Raw genomic sequence first — 16,512 nt, 5'->3', positions numbered from 1 at the left:
AAGATAAATCATAACTCCGATAAGTCATATGCTAGATAAATCATACATCGGATAAGTAGTACATCAGATAATTTAATAAAAAAAGATAATCCATCAAGTGTTTTATATAAGTAAGTCCATCTATCCAACTTTAATGCGTCAATATTACATTGTGTTCATAAACAAAACAATATGAAAATACAAATAGGGCCTTAGCATAGGTAGCTATCTAAGTTGAAATGGGCATCACAAATGGTCAAAAAGTCAGGGGTAGTCATGATGTAGACTCTATGAATCCTCCCAAGTGGCAGACTCCCACTAGACCTTGATCCACCAAGAGATGACTAAGTTGTTGAACCCTACATTCCAATATGTGTAACAGTTTGAACATTATGATTCCCACATCCAAGAACCACAATTCCCTCCAATTGAGTTTGTGATGTTCATCACAAGCATAATATTGTAGAACATATAGATGGAAAACATCATGAGTTTTATGCAAGTGGGTTGGCAATACAAGACGATATGCAATTGGTCCAATTTTCTCCTTGGTTCTAAAAGGTCCTATAAATAGAGGTGACAACTTTGTCCCTTTCTCAAACCTAATCTTGCTATTGTTGGGTTAAATATGAAAAAAAACTTGGTCTCCAACTTCATAACTTCGATCAATCATATATGCATCGACATAAATCTTGTGTCTATCATGTGCTTCCTTTAAACTTTGTCGAATATGTCTTACATGTTGCTCCATTTCTTGGACCAATTCTAGCCCTACTATTACTTTGTCCTCCAGCCTTTCCCAACTTAATGGTTTCATGCATGACCTCCCATATAGAGCTTAATAAGGATACATCTCGATTGAACTATGATAGTTATTATTGTAGGAAAACTATAACAATGGTAAGTACCTTTCCCACTTAATCTTCTCATTCATAATGTACATTCTAAGCATGTATTATTATTGATGGTGTTGGAAATCCGTCAACCAAGGGGTCTCCCTAATGTGAAGTCCCAATTAGACCTCACATCATTTGGAATAGGAGCCCCATATGGAGTATCAGCATAGTTTCCATGTAATCTTACAGATTTTCCTTGGCTCTAACTGTTAGCAAGAGAGAGGAATGCATGGTGCCTTCGAAAAGAAAGAAGGTGTGCATGATGAGTGTTTGGTTGTAGGTGTGTCAAAGTTCTTTTACTGCAGAGGAAAAGAGTAAACTAAACCTCTAAGAGAGAGGTAATAGTACCACCCAAGTAGAGACACTCGCGAACAAGAAGGATCTATTTGACATCCAGCAGAATAGTCCACAAAAACTGTGATGGTCATTACAACCAATGATGAGAAATATTTGTCTAGTATCCTGTGGAATAGTCCATAAGGATGGGACAAAAATAGCAACCATTACAACACATTCTCAATAAGGTAAGTACTAAAATAACCGAAATAGTTCAACTACTTTAGCACAAATGAAAGAAAACATGAAATACAAACATCCACATAATAGTCTTACAAATATTCATAATCTATGCATGAATAACATGTCGACCATGAAGGCTTATGTTATTAAGTAAAATTTCTAAGACACATGTATACAATGAACATCACTAGCTCCAATAGTGGAGCATTGGAGCCACTCCTTGCTCCTCAAAAGAACTAGTTTATCTCTCTAATGCCTTGTGGGAGGATCCAAGGTGAAAATTCCTTTTCTCATACAATGAGGGTGTATATATAACCAAGAGGTGATGCTTCACCTTCCTTGTGACTCTTTGACTACCCTCATGATTGTTTGACTTCCTATGACTTTTCGACTTTACATGACTCTTCATATTCTGAATGTGTCCTTTGGACTTCCACTTTACAATACATTTTGAATAGGTAATTACATAATCCACAATAATGATGTGGCATATGATGAATTGTGACAGGACATGACATGAGACTGATGATACGACAGTGCCAAGTTTTCCTTCTTACTGCTTCTTTCTTCGTGTCTTCTTGAAAAGATGGTACATTTTCTTCTTCTTCCTCCTCTTATGACTTGAAGATGAGGAGTCTTTCATGTGATCTTGATCTTGATCTTCTATTATAGTCTGGTGTTCCTTTGTCATCTCGCCTGATGATCATCTTATCTCTTCAACTCCATATATGTCTTCTAGCATGTCCTCATTCTCCATCTCCCTATTCATTATCTTGCCATGGCATGTTAAGGTACCTGTTTATGCAATTCACTCATGATGAGATGATATCAGTCCGAAAACCCCCTAGTATAATATTGTACATATTGGTCCATTGAATGAGCTAGAACCAGTTAGAAGGCTAGGAAAATGGCTAAGTGACTATGTAGTTGTGTAGTTCAAATAATCAAGGGGAGCCTTGAGCCTTGAGACTACGTAGTGCGTAGCTTAGGGTGGGTTGAGGGAGAAAATTACGCAATTTTGGAGATCAATGTGACATGCTAAAGGGATGAGCACTAGGTAAGCTAATTGTGCAGTTCCGGGAGACAAGGGAGGCTGGGCCATTACACATTTCCACAGTTCAAAAGCTCAAGGATGATATTGAGGCTAGAGACTATACAATGTGTAGTTAAGTCCAATTTAGAAGGAGGAATTGAACAATTCTTGGAGCCAAGGTCAGGGTTTGAGCACAGAAGTTGCGAAATGCATAGTTTTGGGAGGTCGATACGGTGTATTGTGCAGTGCCAAGAGACAAGGTCACTGCTTGAGGGCTGAGACTGTGCAATGCACAGTTTAGGAGGGATGGATGAGGCTAGGTTGCTAGGAATTTTTTGAAATTTGGCCAAGCGTGGGTCCGAAGAGACTGATGTTAACAGTGATATGACTTGAATGTGATCACACACTTGAAATACTTTGAATACACAAAAAATTATATTATCTGGAACATGTTAACAACATATTTCCCTCAATGTGACAACTTTGAGACTGCTTTTTGATAAGTGCAACACTAAAGGTACACTTTGCGATGACTGTGATGACACTTGTACAACAATGTTTAAAAATTTGGGAATGAGTGCGACTGATGTTTCCATGGTTAAACCAACTCATTCACATAAAGATAACCCCTTGAAAGCACCAGAACAAGCATACATACATTATGCGACAACTAACATGCAAAAAGACGCCAATTGCTAAAGTGCAAACGACTCTTGCGATATGTAGATGACAGTGAAAGTAACACATGTCGGAGAAAAGATAACATGAAAACAACACTAATTAGAGTGAAGGAAAGTGAAAGAAACCATCGAAAACATGAAAATGACACTCGCAAAAACAAAGGTGCGCAGAGGCAACAATGTGCAAAACTCATCGAAATGGAAGTGCGAACGTAGCTAGAATGTGAGAAACTTTCGTTGTCAGTGTGAACTGAATGCCAATGTGGATTGGACATCACACAAGAACAATCTTGATGGAACCTGCTATGTTTGTCCAAGATTGCGTAAAAGAATGTTCTTATGAACTTATTACGGACTAAGCATGTGTGAGAAAGTGACTTTGACACTTCTGATCCAAGAAGGGAGCTCAAAGCATGAGTTGGACAAGAAGTGACTATGGAACGACCAATTGCAAGATCCACAATAGGCTCCAAAATTCAAGTGTACGCAAAATTTTGGAGGGTGTTTGTCGCAGTGACAACACTTGATGACACACTAGTAGAACTCCAACTTCTCTTCTTTAGTCAATTCTTTCGTGCAAGGTCTAGTTCTTTAGGAAGTATTGATTCATCATTGATATTACCATGGCTTCCTCACTTACTCCATGCATAAACATAGTCCCCTTCATTCTTTTACTCGGTTAAACACAAACATAAGATCAACGATCGCACAATGCTTCGAATCAAGATAAGGTATTGAAGTTTGCAAGCTTTAGATTTTCAGTGTAGTTTTTCATCTCCGGTGTTGCTCCGCTACCAACAGGCCTAGAAAATACCCTGATGGAGTCACTTCAATAAAACAAATTTTGTTCCACTACCAGAGAGCCTAGACAGTACCTCGACGAAATTGCTTGATTCACCTCTTTGTGTAGGAAGCCTTTATCGTCTTTCACCTTATTTATTTACTTATATAGAACTGTGCATCGACACTTATTTTTTTATAGGTGGAAGAGGGATCTCAAATTATTGAGAGTAGGAGAGGTTGTTACTTCAAATAAGTATAGAGAGACCTCCGATTTAGGTTTGCTAGTTTTGATTTTCCCCATGTCCTTCTCTACTTGATTGGATCAACCTGAAAACACCGAAATATAAAACTCGAGAGAAGGGATGAGGTTCCCAGAATAGACACAGAGATAATGGTTTGACACAAGGCTTTATTAACACAAGAATCATATTTTCCATCGGAACATCATCAAACAAAAGATGTAACCAAGACAAGGAAGAAGAACAAAAAGTTAGCCAAATGTTGTAGTGTCACAAAGTCATTTTCTATTCTTTCACATTTCCTTTTGAGCCAACAGAGCATCGTCATGCAAGGTCTTTACAAAACAAATAAAAGACAACACACAACAAGGAAGTAAAACTAGAAGACAAAACAGAAGGAGGCTAACCGAAAAGACAATGTGAAACCAAAATGGGAGAACACAAGACAAACTACAGAAATGAATGCAAGGTGGGTGTGTAGGTAAACTAACATGAAACTGAACTTACTCCTAATCTAATCATCTAGAAGGTCGGGGTCATGTATAATGAAATTTCCAATGAATCCATCGTAACTGCTTTCGATCTGCATTCACAAAGATACAAGAAATTAAAACTGATATAAAGTGATGTGCAACAAAACATATAAGAACTTGAAGAACTTGCACAAAAATTGAATATCTTTCATGTTAAAAGAAAGATAGGCCCTAGCCACTTCTAACCAGTTCACATTCTTACCTCTTTTATGAAAACCATCATTCAACAAACCTTGAAAGCTTCTTGCAAATGTGTCTTCAACTACACCGAACTCCTTAGCAAGCGGGAGGAAAGATTAAAACTTGTTATTTGCAACAGAGCTTGCTAGGTAAAACTGTTCCAACCTTTCAACGATTGGATGTAAAATTCAAGATAATCCTTTTGAAAACCCCAATATTTGAGAAGATGAATTTTCAATTAGAGGCATGGGATTATGATGGGAATCTTGTGAGGGAAAATAGATCTGATCCTATTCAGGACCTGACATAACCATCAATGAAGGCTGAAGAGCCTCAACTGCTAGACAAAAATCTGAATAGTGAGATGTTGAACGATGAAAACCAAAGGATGTAAAACAAATGTCATTGGATATACTGGTGGGAAAATGATAAAACAAATTGCATTCATCAAAGAAATAATAATGATTAGGTGGGCTGATTAAAGCATCAGATTCTTAGTTTGTAATAAACGAAGATAAATCAATTTTAATAGTTTCACAAATGCTCTGAACAATAGAATCATCTTCCTCGTGTGATGAATGTGAGAAACTATTTCTTTGTAACTGGTAACACACTACACTAGCATCGTAATCATCGAAATAAGTGAAAAGGAATGCCAATACAACAAACACATGAAACCAGTCAAGATGCAGTGAACGAAGAATAAATTGATCCGCACAATACCTCATGCATTCATTCGTACTCAAGAGGATTTCAGGTGTGATGAGGAACAAGATTAACGATATGATATTCACAAGGAAATATCAGAGCTTCTCATTATGAAATAAATCTGATAGATATGATTCCTTCATCTAAAGATGGTCTTTGGAATGATCAACTTCGCAATTCCAAGACTCTATGAGAGATACACATTCCAAACTTGAGTTTGTTGCGAGAGATTTGAATGAACATGAATGAACAGAGTTGCGAGATCTTGACATAACCATCAACAAAATTTGAAGTGTCTCGACTCCCTAGTAGGTCCCAAAACTTTCGAGGATTTTAAAATCGTATTTTGAAGATTCAACCAGATCATGCATGGTTTTAGGATAACTACTACCTTTGGTTTCATTAAGGTCACTTCTCATAGGATAAAAACCATCTCTGTCACTGATTTTATCCAATTTTTCAACTTCAAAAACCAGATTACTCAAGGCGAAATATTTTTCTGATCACAAATTTGAAGATGAATGAATCGGGGAAAGTTCGTGAGCAAGCTTATTTGAAGAGTTTTTTTCATGCAAGAGAAGAGATGATGAGGGATGGGAGGTGTTGGAAATACTGAGAGTGGGGGTGAATCAGTATTTCTTTTCAATTATTATTTTTAACAGGAATAAAAGATTAATATTTGGAACACAGAAATAGATAACAAGAATAGATGCTTTTATTAATGTGATCTTTGCAATAAATCAAGTACAATATATATATATATATATAGTTTCAATTAGTTTCAAGCACCAACTTGGACTTTTTGTGAGGCTCCAACCTTCAGAGCACCAAATCTGCCTTGTCAAGGCACCAACCTTGAATTTAGGAGCACCAACTCCCAGGACACCAATCCTTTCAGTTCTGAGGAACCAACCTCAAGAGCTCCAACCCTCTGCTGTAAACTGTTTGGATCTGTTTGGTTGTTATTTTCTGCTCCCAATCCTGTTGGACCTATGACTTCTATCCTCTTGTTCCTTCCACTTCTGCCAAAACTTTAGCTTCCTTTCTTTCTTACAGTTCGCCAACAAAAATTAAACTTTCCTTGTTCTTTGTTTTATATGCCTAATACACCTGACCTTTGGATTTCTCCTTGCTTGCTTGAGCTTCGGCTTCCTCAACGCTCGTTTGATCTTTCAGCTTCCTCTGCGCTCACTCTTTGGCTTCCTTTATCTCTTCGAATTCATCAATACTCACAGAACACGTTAACTAGGAAGAGAGGCCATATTTATTATTATTCAAACAATATACTTATTCTTTACGACGATTGAAACATTCATGAATAGTCGGAGTTATTCCTTTAAACCCACAATCGCAATCGCAACATTTTGGAGTTCTTTATAAGTCATGCCCATAGTACAGCTGATGGCCGATAGTCGATTCCCCTTCTGGATACGATATGATTATAAACTGACTTTAATGAATCCATTGGGTCCACAACAATATCGCAATTGTATTTTATAGTGTACCATACCTTTGTAACTTGCGATACATATCTTCCGACGCAGCGGACGCAACATTACAATAGAGCGTTTTACAATGGATCAACAGGTCTGCGGTATTATCGCAATTGAAGTTTTAACATGACAAGGCCTTAAACACTGCGATACATAACTCCCGATACGATAGACGCAATATACCATTAGGGCACAATATAATGGGAGTCCTCGTTTCGCACCGCTGATTTCTTCTGTATTAGATTCGACGATCAACACTTGGTTCGATCAACACAATCCATAAGAAGCTTGTTGCACTGTAGATCTCTTGTCTCTAGATCTAACGGTCCCAACTTAACCTGATCAACCTAAAACCATCCGTTGATCCTTCGCCGTCGATCAACCCGCGCTAGATCCAATGACCTACATGCATTTCGGGTGGACTACTTGCATGAGAGTTACCCGCTTGAAATGAGTGGTTTTTCTCTCTCCTTTAGTTGCTACATGTCAACCATTGAATGGAGTCGGGTGCTCTCCTCTAAATAACACTTATTATTTTGCATCTGCCCGAAAACCACTGCCACTATTACAAACACACCTTTTTTAATATAACCACATGCATTAATCAATCACTTAAATAAAGTGCTTAATCGTTTAACCACGAGATTAACTGTTAACTTCTCTGTTATGGCTCTTACTCTTGGCATATGCAATACTTTCGCTAGTTTTACTTTGGCTTCCGATAACTCTACTCCACAGCCCTCCTCCATACCTCGACTCCAATATAACACTCTTGGTCTGATAACTTCCAGTATTCTCTGCTCTGATATGTTCCTCTTTGCTTCTTTTGATGAATTCTTCCTCTCAGTTCTTCTTGGGCATACATTACACACGATACTCCTGATATGGCTCCTCTACTGTGGCTCCCCTCAATCTTCCACTCTTACACTTGCTTCTCTTCTCTACTTTGATAGCTCTGCTTTGATAGCTCCTCGGCTTCATATTGCCATTAATGACAATCTAGATCAACAATCTCCCCCTTTGTCATTGATGGCAATATTCTTCTTCTCTCCCCCTTTGACATCAATGGCAAAGGAGTGCATAACGACTCCCCCTGTCCTGCAACATATTTATGAATCAACTTAAGTGAAGCTAAAGAGATAACCCCCATCTTTTGACGAAGATGTTCAAATGCTTCTCGAGGAAGAGGTTTTGTGAAAATATCAGCTATCTGCTCCTTAGTATTGATATATTCCAAGATGATGTTTTGTTCAGCTACTTGTTCACGAAGGAAATGATACTTGATTGGTATATGTTTGGCCTTTGATTGCATCACTGAATTTTTGCTGAGGCTGATTGCACTTGTGTTATCACAATAGATGGTAATTGGTTGATTTGTACCTATGTTGACATCTTTTAGAGCTTCCTTCATCCATAATATTTGAGTACAACAATCCGTGGTAGCTATATACTCGGCTTCAGCTGTAGATAGTGATATGGATGTCTATTTTTTGCTGAGCCAAGATACTAAATAGTCCCAGAAAGGATGCATTTCCACTAGTACTTTTTCGATCATCGACACTTCCGGCCCAATCAGCATTGGTGTATGCAGTCATAGTAAGATTTGAGCTCTTAATACCAGAGACCGAAATCAGGAGTTCCTTTTAGGTATCTAAGAATTCTTTTTATAGCCAACAAATGGGATTGTTTAGGCGCTGATTGAAATCTTCCCACCATTCCTATTACTTGCATAATGTCGGGTCTCATAGCAGTTAAGTACAGAAGGGCTCCAATTATTGACCTATAATGAGTTGCATCTACTGGAGGGGAGTCATCATTTTTGCTCAATTTTCAACTTGTGGTCATAGGTGTGCTCATGGGTGACAATACTCCATTCCATATCTTTTAAGCATGTCTTTAAGATATTTGGTTTGAGATATAAACAAGCCGACCATGGTTTGAGATACTTGTAGTCCAAGGAAGTGAGATAACTCTCCTATCATTGACATCTCGAACTCTTTTGACATATTTTGAGAGAATTCATGGCTCATCTCATCATTATTACTAGCAAAAATAAGATCATCAGCATAAACAAGTGTGACTAGTAACTTATCCTCATCCGTCTTTATGTAGAGATTACTTCCTGCCACCCCCTTCTTGAAGCCTTGTTTTTGTAGATAGTGATCCAATCTTGCGTACCAAGCTATAGGAGCTTGTTTCAACCCATATAATTCCATTTTCAACTTACAAACAAAGTCTTTCCTTCTGTTTGATTAAACCCTTCTGCTCCATGTAGACTTCTTCCTTGAGTTCCCCATTCAGAAATGTTGATTTTACGTCCATTTGATATATTTTGAATCCTTTTGAGCAAGCAAATGCCAAGAACATATTGATAGCTTCCACACGAGCTACTGGTGCAAATGTTTCTTCAAAGTCAATTCCTTCAATTTGTGAATAGCCTTTACAAACAAGCCTTGCCTTGTTTTTGATGATTTGTCCATCTTCATTCATTTTGTTTTTAAACACCCACTTGGTTCCTATTATGTTTTTGTCCTTTGGACGAGGTACCAGCTCCCATGTCTCATTCTTCTCAATTTGAGACATTTCTTCTTCCATGGCTTTTACCCAATGAGGATCCTTACTTGCTTGAGTAAATGTTTCTGGTTCTATCATGGATAGAAGAGCAACATCATTCTTCTTTGGTGTACTAGTCATCCTTCTTCGGGTTTGCATCCCTTCATCCATATTGCCAATAATCTGCTCTTTTGGGTGATATTTTTGGAGAAATTTCATCTTTGAAGGGGTTTGAGATGGTTCTTTTTCCTTGTTTTTTTCTTGGTCTTTTTCTTCTTTTTCAGGTTCTTCTTCTTCAATGAGAGGATCAGCTTCATGTTATTCAATTTCTTTTTCTGGAAGGTCTTCATCAATTTTTACATCAATGGTTTCCACTATTTTCTGTAGTTGGTTATTGTAGCACTTGTAGGCTTTGCTTCTTATAGAATATCCAAGAAATATCCCTTCGTCAACCCATGAATCAAATTTTCCTGGTGAGCCATCATTTATTTTTATGAAGCACTTGCATCCAAATATCTTGAAGTATTTTACTAAAGCAGGTCTTCCTTTCCATAATTCATAAGGAGTCTTTTCATTATTTGGTCTTAATTGAGTTTGATTTAGGGTATAGACAGCTGTCCCGACTGCTTCTCTCCAGAATTTTCACTGCAAGTCAACTGCTATTAACATTGTTCTTGCCATTTCTTGAACTGTTCAGTTTCTTCTTTCAACTACCCCATTTTGCTTGGGTGTTTTTGCAGCAGAGAGTTCCCTTTTAATTCCATGTATTTTATAGAATTCATTAAATTCCTTTAATGTGAATTCTCCCCCTCTATCTGTTCTGAAGCACTTAATCTTTGAGTCCTTTTTTTTTTCTACAAGAGCTTTAAGATTATTAAAACACTCAAATGCTTCAGATTTATATTTTATAAAATATATCCACATCATTCTAGTATAGTCATCAACAAATAAAACAAAGTACCTTTCTCCTTGGAGTGTCGGAGTTCTAGTTGGTCCACATAATTCAGCATGGATGATCTCCAAAGGCTTTGATGTGTAACACTCCTTGGTCTTGTGGTTGGTTCTAGTTTTCTTTCCATGTTGACATGGACCACATATTCCTTGATTTGGTTTGAATAACTTTGGAATGTCTCGTACTGCTTTAATCTTGTTGATATTGATCAAGTTATCAAAGCTTGTATGTCCAAGTCGCTTGTGCCACAACCAACTTTCATCTTCTTGACGTAAGTAGCATTTATCTTCTTGAATCTTGTTCAGAATGTAGATGTTGTTTGGTGTTCTAACCCCTTTCACCACAAGTTCCCCTGAGGTAGAGTTCCTTATTTCATAGTCTTTGGTGCTAAAGACAACATTATGTCCTTGATCATAGATTTGGTTAACACTCAGGAGGTTGTGTTTGAGCCCGTTTACTAGCAAAGCATTTTGAGATTTTCCTTTTCCATTAATAAGAGTAACAGTTCCTTTTCCATCAATTTTGGCAGATCCACTTCCAAAGGATACATTTCCTTCCTTTTTTTTCAATGAGACAAACTTCCTTTTGTCCCCTGTCATGTGTCTGGAGCACCCACTATCCACAAACCAATGATTTTCATTATTTTTAGCACATAGAGCTAGGCCACATTTATTCGTGTTGGGATTATCACTTCTTTCTTTTCCTCTTTTGAGTGGGAAATTTTGTTCATTGTGTCCATTATTATTACATAATGAGCAAATTAGATCAAATTTGGCCAAGGGATCAAAAGAATTGTAGGTCTTGATTTTTCCTTTCCCTTTGGGGCCATATGGTTTGTTTATTTGATCCTTTAGTTTTGGTGTGTCATTCTTACAAGCCATGCAATGTCTAGCTTGATGACCAAGATTTTTGCAATGCAAACAATGCCCAAAAAAGATGGTTCTGTACCTGTTGTAATAGCCATGATTTGAATCCACATTCTTCCTTGGAGTTACTCCCGCTTCATTCTTTGGATTTGAGATGGGCCTTTGATGAAATATTGTTTCGTATATATTGTAACATCCATGATTCGAAATCAACATTCTTCCTTGGAGTTACTCTCTCTTCATTCTTTGGATCTGGGATGAGCCTTTGATGAAATAATCTTTCTTCTTTTGGGTTGCTGGAAAGTGCGTCGGCATAACTTTTCACATTCTTCTTAATACTTGATGATTCTCCTTTAAAACCTATTCTAGATTTGTCATGTTGAGGTTTTTGATTATTTAGGATAGTGTCAAGTATTTGAGAGCTTTTCCAACCCTTTTTAACTTGCTCCAATTCCTTCCTTAGAGATACTATTTCGGCTTCACGTTCTTCACAAGCTTCTTCTTTTTCTTTTAGCTTATTTTTCAAGAGATCTTCCCTTCTTTTTGTTTCCTCGTTTTCTACCTTGAGAGAAATGATTTTATTCCATGATTTCTCATTTTCTTTAATGTCACTTATTAACAATTCATCTACATTTCCATCTAGCCCTGAGTCATCATCATTTGTGAATTCCATGAATAATACTTCTTGGCTTCCAGCATGGTCATTTTCTTCATCTGATTCTTCATTACCTCCTTTGCAGTGAGGGAATTGGTTAGTTGATTTCTTTTTGATGACTACAAATTCATCTTCATCAGACTCATCTTGCTTAGAGAGGAAATTCTTCTTATTGAACCCTTTCTTTTTGTATGCCATCCTTTTATAATTTTCTTCATCATCACTATCATGCTTATGAGGACATTTTGCAGCATAATGACCTAATTTTCCACAATTGAAACAAATAAGAGGGTATTTACCTTTTATCTTAGATCCTTTCTTCAGCCGTCGTACAAATTGCACCAATTCAGATTCAACATCGGAGTCATCACTACTGACATTCCTTTCTTTCCCCTTTTTTGATTTTGAGGCCTTGAATGTTGCATCTTTGGAACTTGGGAAACTTTTTCTCATCTCATAGGCAATGAGGATTCCATGGAGTTCATCCATCTTGAGAGTATCTAGATCCTTCATTTTTTCTATGGCACTTACTTTGGAGTCAAATCTGTTTAGGAGAGATCTTAAGACCTTTTGAACAATGGTGCTTTCTTCAATGTTTTCTTCCAATCCTTTAAGAGAGTTGACCACTTCAACTACTTGGAGAAAGTATGATGTAATATCTTCTTCATCATCCATTTTCAGACTTTCAAATTGCCTTCTATGAGTTTGAAGCTTTGCCTTCTTGACTTTGGAGTCCCCGTCAGATAAGCCAAATAGCTTATCCCATACTTATTTCGCAGAGTTACAATTCATGACTTTTGTAAATTCAGAATCAGTGATTCCACTAGTGATGGAGTTTAAGGCTTTTGCATTTGCAACGTAGACTTTCCTCTCGTCTTGATCTGTTGGAAGAGTGGAAGGAGCTATGTACTCATTTAAGACCGAATGCCAAACTTCAGGTCCAAGGGACATTAAGTAGTAGGACATTCTTTTTTTCCAGAAACCAAAATTTGTGCCATTGAACAGAGGAGGTCTTCCTGACACTTCTTGATTTCTCATCATGACTAAGAATCCTTCTTCAATCTGTTAGGCTGATATGAAGAAGCCCGCTCTAATACCAATTGTTGGAAATGCTGAGAGGGGGGGTGAATCAGTATTTCTTTTCAATTATTATTTTTAACAGGAATAAAACATTAATATTTGGAACACAGAAATAGATAACAGGAATAGATGCTTTTATTAATGTGATCTTTGTAATAAATCAAGTACACTATATATATTAGTTTCAATCAATTGCCAAGCACCAACTTGGACTCTTTGTGAGGCTCCAACCTCCAGATCACCAACTCTGTCTTATCAAGGCACCAACCTTGAATTTAGGAGCACAAACTCCCAGGACACCAATCCTTTCAGTTTTGAGGCACCAACCTCAAGGGCTCCAACCCTCTACTGTAAACTGTCTGGATCTGTTTGGTAGTTATTTTCTGCTCCCAACCCTGTTGGACCTATGACTTTTGTCCTCCTGTTCCTTCCACCTCTTCTAGAACTTCAACTTCCTTTGTTTCTTACAGTTCACCGGCAACATTAAACTTTCATTGATCCTTGTTTTATATGCCTGATACGCCTAACCTTTGGCTTCCTCCCTGCTCGCTTGAGCTTCAGCTTCCTCAACGCTCGTTTGATCTTTCAGCTTCCTCTGCGCTCACTCTTCAGCTTCCTCTGTCTCTTTGAAATCATCAATACTCATAGGACACGTTAATTAGGAAGAGAGGCCATCTTTATTATTATTCAAACAATAGACTTATTCTTTAGGGCAATCACAACATTCATGAATAGTCAGATTTATTCCTTTAAACCCACAATTGCAATCACAACATTATGGAGTTCTTTATAAGTCGTGCCCATAGTATAGCCGATTCCCCTGTTGGATATGATATGATTATAAAGTGTTTTTAATGAAGCCATCGAGTTCACAACAATATTGTAATCACAGTTTATAGTGTTCCATCCCTTTATAACTTGCGATGCATATCTTTCGTCGCGGCAGACGTGACATTACAATAGAGCGTATTACAATGGAGAAGCGGGTCCGTAGTATTATTGCAATTGGAGTTTTAATGTGACAAGGCCTTAAACACTGCGATACGTAACTCCCGATACAGCGGACGTGATATACCATTAGGACGTGATATAATAGGAGTCCTTGTTCTGCACCATTGATTTCTTCTGTATTATATATGACGATCAACACTCGGTCCGATCAACACAATCCATCGGAAGCTTGCTACGTTGTAGATTTCTTGTCTCCAGATCTATCGGTCCCGACTTAACCCGATCAACCCAAAACCGTCCGTTGATCCTTCATCGTCGATCAACCCGCGCTAGATCCAATGACCTACATGCATTTTGGGTGGACTACTTGCATGAGAGTTACCCACCCGAAATGAGCAGTTTTTCTCTCTCCTTTAGTTGCTACGTGTCAACCATTGAATGGAATTGGGTGCTTTCCTCTAAAAACCACTTACCATTTAGCATCCGCCCAAAAACCACTGCCACTATTACAAACCCGCCTTTTGGAATATAACCACGTGCATTAATCAATCACTTAAATAAAGCGCTTAATCATTTAACCACGAGATTAATTATTAACTTCTCCGTTATGGCTCTTACTCTTGGCATATGTGATACTTCCGATAGTTTTTCCTTTCTCTTCCGATAGCTCTACTCCATGGCCCTCCTCCATACCTCGACTCCAATATAACGTGCTTGGTCTGACAACTTCCAATATTCTCTGCTCTGATATGTTCCTCTTTGCTTCTTTTGATGAATTCTTCCTCTCGGTTCTTCTTGGGCATACATTACACGCAATACTCCTGATATGGCTCCTCCGATGTGGCTCCTCCTCAATATTCCACTCTTACACTTGCTTCTCTCCTATGCTTTGATAGCTCTACTTTGATAGCTCCTTGGCTTCAAATTTCCATTAATGACAATCTAGATCAACATGAAGGGTACTCAATGATTTGTTTGTTTTCATTTTCATCATGGATAATCTCACCACCTTGTGTCAATTGAGAAGTTAACTCATCAGATGAAGAAATTTAAGAGCATGGATTATCTTTGTCGTAGGTAGATGCATCGCCAACGATAGAGCACAAGGGATAGTGAGATGAAGAGGAAATTTTGATAAGGACATCTTCTTTGACAAAATTAGATTCTAGATCTAAAGTAATGTCTTCATGAGAAACCGAAAGATCAGATTATGCACCTAGGCATTTGTGATCGAATACATCAACAAAGTCATCATCATCACAATTATTATTTCCCAAGGCTATGAATCAATTAAAAGAATTGACTGCATTTGATTCATTACAAGATTGAAAATCATCCAAGAATGGAAGCGCATTATCTTCACATGAAGGATTTTGGAAAAGAGAAGAATTATTGAAAGCATCTTCACCTTCTTGTTTCCCTACTTGGGTAATGTGACTTCCTTGTACCTGATAGTAATTTGAACCAGCAACTCGAAAAAAAATAGTTGGTGGAGCGGGTTCATCGGGTGGATCACAGTACAAGGAGTCATAGCATGTAGATGATAGAGGATAAAAAAAAATCTAGATCAGATTTGAGACTAGAGTTATGAATAGTAACATCATCTTGTGGAATGGAGAAGTTAGTCTTTACCATGGGCTTCATGATCCATTCTTGGATTTCCTCCAGTGAATCCGAGTCATGAAAAGTGAAATAAGAATGAGAAGATGGATTAGAATTTGATTTGCATATTTCCCAACTTTATTATCATTGCACAAAGACACCCTCATCATAACTGGAAAAGGAGGGGGGCAAAGAACAATAGGAGTAGTAAATTACTCCTCTGAAATTAGAGGTGTCTCATGATTCACAAGCGTTGGGGAAGTAGAAACATCAGGGAGTTTAGTTTCATCAAGCAAAGAGACAAGAACCAAATATTGAAACGTTTGTTTAAAGAAATCCCAATATGCATATTCTTCAGGAAATTCATAACAATGGTGAAGGAATCGATTAGATAAATCCTCAATTGATTCATTAGGCTTCATTCTTAATTGATTGATTATTTTATAAACATTTCGGTACTAATACCTATCAAAGGATTGATAAAGCTCCTTGAGTAAATTATGGAAAGAATGGATGGAGGTGGGTGGTAAGGTATGGAACCATTGATTAATGGGAAGAAAAGCACACAAGAAAACTCTTCATCATTGATTTTGTAAGATTCACAAAATTCCAGAAAATAAAAAATGTGCACAATTATGGATGTTCAATCCTCAACATCAAAATTTAACTAAGACAAGTGATAGAGAGGCTCATCGGGGATTGAAAATTGATAAATGGATAAATTAGAGAAACACCATGGGAGTACGATTTGAGGATGAACCATTTAAGGTAAGAGGTTCAAAAGAGACTCAACGAGCACAAATGGTCATT

Source organism: Pinus tabuliformis, chromosome 9 (assembly GCF_031772625.1).
Source record: "Pinus tabuliformis cultivar Carrire ecotype Pingquan chromosome 9, CPIR1, whole genome shotgun sequence".
NCBI classification, from domain to species: Eukaryota; Viridiplantae; Streptophyta; class Pinopsida; order Pinales; family Pinaceae; genus Pinus; species Pinus tabuliformis.
The sequence above is the reverse complement of the archived record's forward strand: the minus strand, read 5'-3'. Positions refer to the sequence as shown.